This window comes from Phoca vitulina, unplaced genomic scaffold (genome assembly GCF_004348235.1).
Source record: "Phoca vitulina isolate PV1807 unplaced genomic scaffold, GSC_HSeal_1.0 scaffold2, whole genome shotgun sequence".
Classification (NCBI taxonomy): Eukaryota; Metazoa; Chordata; class Mammalia; order Carnivora; family Phocidae; genus Phoca; species Phoca vitulina.
In genome coordinates this window covers 100,814,142-100,819,314 of record NW_022589705.1, presented here as the reverse complement: position 1 = coordinate 100,819,314, position 5,173 = coordinate 100,814,142, and the positions used below count along the sequence as shown (strand labels likewise).

The 5,173-nt window shown below is 45.7% G+C and overlaps 1 pseudogene; it reads left to right on the top strand.

Moving 5' to 3' along the window:
- Window positions 1-1,151: 1,151 nt before the first annotated feature.
- On the top strand, window positions 1,152-4,601 carry LOC116639194 (annotated as a pseudogene).
- Window positions 4,602-5,173: the final 572 nt, after the last annotated feature.

Below are 5,173 nucleotides of genomic sequence, written 5' to 3'. Positions count from 1 at the left end.
GTTGAGAGAGATTTCTGCCCCTCCCAGGAGAAGGGTCACAAGAGAAAGTGTGTTACTGAGTCCAGTCTGGGAACCACATAGCCTGAGATGATATCTGAGTGCAGGATCTATTAATGATGGGCCAGGCGGCTGGGATCTCCAAGGACAGTCCCAGCTGGAGGTGCACAGAGACAGCATAGAGATGCCCACTGAGGCCTCAGTTATGACCAAGGCCATCCAGAGAGAGGGTATAAGAAGACAGGAGGGCACCTACTGCAAGACACAAACATGACTGACAGGCAGGGGACAAAGGCCTCTGAGGAGAGCAGCCAGAGAGTAAACTGAAGGCCAAGGGCAGAAGAGGTTTCAGGAAGGAACTGGCAGTCTCACGATCAAAGGGGAAAAAAAATACAACTTATATCAAAAATAAAGGGCTAATCTTTCTAATATATAAAAAGCTTTTTAAAAACCAAGAAGGGGAGGCGCCTGGGTGGCTCAGTCGTTAAGCGTCTGCCTTCGTCTCAGGTCATGATCCCGGAGTCCTGGGATCGAGCCCCGCATCAGGCTCCCTGCTCGGCTGGAAGCCTGCTTCTCCCTCTCTCACTCCCCCTGCTTGTGTTCCCTCTCTCACTGTGTCTCTCTCTATCAAATAAATAAAATCTTTAAAAAAATAAAATAAAATAAAATAAAAATAAAAACCAAGAAGGGGTACCTGGGCGGCGCAGCTGGTTGAACGGCTGGGGTCATGATCTCAGGGACCTCCTGAGATCGAGCCCCCTGTCAGGCTCCATGCTCAATGCAGAGTCTGCTTGAGACTCTCTCTTCCTCTCCTTCTGCCCCTCCTTCCAACGCGCACCCGTGTTTTTTTTTCCTCTCTCTCTCTCTCAAATAAGTAAATCTTTAAAAAAAAAAATCAAGAAGAGCCGCTGCAGGCAGCTCCAAACAGTGCTTTGCCTGGGCACCTTCGAGAGCTCGGCCAGCAGCCTCTGGGAGCGCCCGCCCGAATGCCCCGGGAGCCGGCGGGTGGCGGCCCTCACCGGGGACACTGCAGCGGACCCAGGGGGACACAAGTGGCTCTGATTCCAGCACAGGCACATGAAAGCAAGTTAAAGGGTTTAATATGAAGCACAGAAGCTGATAGTGCCAAATAGCCGTACCTGGTACACATTTAGTGGGTGCGGCAGCATTTCCCTCTCCCACTGCTGCTGAGAGGGCGGAGATTAGTCGAATTCAGTATGAAATGGAATACACCGAAGGTATCAGTCAGCAAATGAGGGTCCCGGAGAAATTAAAGGTAGCACCACCAAATGCCGACCTGGAACGAGGATTCCAAGAAGGAGTTCCAAATGCTAGTGTCATTATGCAGGTTCCAGAGAGGATTGTTGTAGCAAGAAATAATGAAGACATTCCATTTTCAAGACCAGCAGATCTTGACCTTATTCAGTCAACTCCCTTTAAACCTCTGGCACTAAAAACACCACCTCATGTACTTACACGAAGTGAAACACCACTAGATTTTCTGGATTTAGAAAGACCTCCTCCAACCCCTCAAAATGAATAAATCTGTGCAGTTGGCAGGCTAAAAAGAGAGTTCTCTTTGAGTGAAAATGCTGTTCGCCAAAATGGACAGCTGGTTAGAGCTGACTCCATGCATGGCGGGTCACATATAGATACAACAACTGAAGGAACTTCAGACGACATGACTGTTGTAGATGCAGCTTCGTTAAGATGACAGATAATCAGACTAAATAGACGTCTACAACTTCTACAAGAGGAGAACAAAGAGCGTGCTAAAAGAGACATGGTCATGTATTCAATTACTGTAGCATTCTGGCTGCTTAATAGCTGGCTCTGGTTTTCTGCTAGATGTAGCCTCAGCTCTCAAAAATACTGTCTCAACACAGGAAATATAAAGAATTTGCAAAAAAAAAAAAAATCAAGAAGAAAAATGCTTTTAAAAAAAAACATAAAAATAGGGTGCCTGGGTGGCTCAGTCAGTTAAGCATCTGCTTTTGGCTCAGGTTATGATCCCAGGGTGCTGGGATCGAGTCTCGCATCAGCCTCCTTACTCAGTGGGTAGCCTGCTTCTCCCTCTGCCTGTTGCTCCCCATGCTTGTGCACTCTCTCTCTCTCTCTCAAATAAATAAATAAAATCTTTTAAAAAATAGACAAAAGACATGAACAGACTGTTCACAGAAAAGACAATGCAAATAGCCCTTGAACATATAACAAGATGTTCAATTTCACTCACAATAAGATAAATGCAAATCGTATCACACTGACTTCTCATGACTTATTTCTCACTTATCAAACTGACAAAAATCCAAAATGTTGACAAAATGTTCCATGGGTGATGCTATGGAAGAACAGGCACTCTGGGCATGTTGGCAATGCAAAATAGTAGGTTACCAAAAAGAAGGTTCTGGCTCCATCTAGCAAAGTTACAGATACATCTGCCCTTTGACAATCCCACTACTAGGGATCTATCCTGAAGATTTGCCTCCACAAGTGAAAATAACATATGCATAAGCTTTTCACTTGAAGCAATATTTATTTGTAAAGGCAAAATGTTAGAAACAACCCAAATGCCTATCAATAGGAAACTGGTCGAATAAAGTAGTTACATCCACACACTACGGTACTATGCACCATAGCAAGAAAGAGGCGTGTCCCTATGTGGAAAGGGAAAGGGATCCCCGAGGTACAACCAAAGTACAGAGCAGACCACACAGCATGCTGCCTTCTGTGAGAACAGGGGAGTGAATAAGAATGTACATGTAGACATTTGCTTCCAAAATAAGGGTACACCAGGAACTGATCAACCGTGTTGTGTGTGGAGGGCAGGTAGAACAGTGCAGGGACATGGATGGAAGCAAGACCTCCATGAATTCATCTTTTCTTTGAGCCATGTAAGCAACTACAATACTGGACAAAATAGGAACAACTGAGAGAAGGGAATAAAATAGTGAGCCCTAAAATCATCTTGGCTTTCTTTCTGTTCCTTATCTCTGCTTGGGCCTCCCTTATTCTGAACACCCAGAAATGAGGCTCGTTTACATGAGACTTCTCCACTTCAGAAAAGAGAAATAGCAGACACAATTTAACCTTCTCTTGATGACAGCCATATGTAATTATGAGAGATCCCTCTGATGAGTACAAGACTGGACAAAACACTGCCAAGTGCAGCCATCACACAATAACCCATCCTGAGAGATCTGGATGGTTATGGACTAGGGCATTCCCTGCATCTTTGCCAAGAAATCTGAAGTGGCTAGCAAACCGAATAATAAAAAAAACTACAGAGTCTCTCAAATCTAGCTGAGAGGCCAGGATACAAAATATCAAATCGAGATGGTCAGAAATATGCTCATGACAGGGTAAAGCCAGTTTAAAAACAATGATAATTGAATCAAAACTATAGAAATCTGTCTGCCTGGGGAAATAATATGTAAACAAAAGGGCAAAATCAACAACAGTTCTATCTAAAAGAAACCTCAGAGCAGAGTTGATGCCTGTCACCAGTCAGCATGCTCTGGACAATGCACAACTCTAGGCCACCTCTTATGGAAAAGCTTGGCCCTCAGGCGCCACTCACAGATCAGAACCCTGAATTTGATTCCCACCACAGAACACTTTGGTCCTGTTTTACTAGTCAAGGGGTGCCATGATCGAAATGCTTGTGTCCCCCCAAAATTCACATGCTGGAATCCTAATACCCAATGTGATCATGTAGAAGATGGGGATTTGGAGGTGACTGGGTCATGAGGGTGGATCCCATCCCTCATGAATGGGATTAGTGCTTTTATAAAAGACACCCCACAGACTTCCTCACCCTCCCACCACGTGAGGACAACAGTGAGAAAGCACTTGCTGTGAACCAGAAACAGGGCCCTCATCCAACTAGGCTAGCACCCTGATCTCAGACTTCCAGCCTCAAGAACTGTGAGCACTAAATTTCTGTTGTTTATAAGCTGACAGTCTGTGGTACTTTGTTAGAGCAACCAGAACAGACTAAGACAGGAGGAGAGCCACAGAATATGCCTCTTTCTTTCTCTTTCTCTCTTTCTTTCTCTTTCTTTCCTTAATTTTTTTCTGAGTTCTATTATATCGCTTTATTTTATGGTTGAAAATCTATTTTTAGCTTCATTGAATTATAATTGACACAAATTGTATCATTAAAGATGAGAATGTGCCTCTTTCTTCCCGGCTCGTATGTTGGCTCTAAGCCATCCCTGCAGACTTGCACTTTGCTCCAAGGCCCATCTGTTGTTGACCAGAGGAAATGGAACAAGGAAGCCAGCTCTGAACTCTGCCTAAGACCTGGACAGCGAGCTGACCAGAGGAGGAATGTTTGGGGCCTGACATTTGCAGGTTGCTCCCTCTGAGTGTCTTGAGTTCTTGTGTGTCTGCCCCTGGGTAGAAATCCATGGGGAAAGGGTAAGATAGGAGTGAGGCGTCTGTCACTCCAGGGTCACAGGTGCTCCGAGCACTTACTGCAGCCAGGCCTTGTGCGGGGCCCTGTAGCTGCGTTATTTGCTTTAATCGTCCCACAGTCCTGCAAACTAAATATGGCCATTCCTATTTCCTCCCCAGGTGAACAAGCTGAGGCTCAGAGAGGTTAGCTGTCTTGCCTGAAGCCACAAATCTCCCACATGGCAGAGCTAGATGCTTACCTAGGTGGGGCTCCTGTCCTTGCTGCTTTCCTAGCCAGAGCCTTCTACCTGCTGACTCGCCCTTTGGCTCAGTCTCCAGCTGCTTCTCCATCTCACTCACTCCCCAAGTGACCTCATTCAGCCTAGTAGCTTCAAAAGCTATTTATATCCAGATGACTCCCAGATTTGTCCCTACAGCCTGGACTTCCCCAAATTCCAGTCACATATCCAAATGCCTACTCAACATTTGTATCGAGTGTCCAATAGGCTTCCTGAGCTTAACATACCCGAACCTCAATTCCTGAGGCTTCCTAACAGCCAGCCTTTCCCAGGCTTCCTGCGCTCAGGAAATGACTCCATTGTCTTCCTGGTTATTCAGGCCAAAACTCTTTTATGTCACACCCTTCATCCAATTTCTCAGCACAATGTGTGGGCTCCACCTGAAAACCGGCTCCAGGACGTGACTACTTCTCCTGAGCCCCATTGCTCATGTTACCGGTGGGAGAGTCTAGGTCGTGTGAATGGAGGTTTCGGTTCTTGGA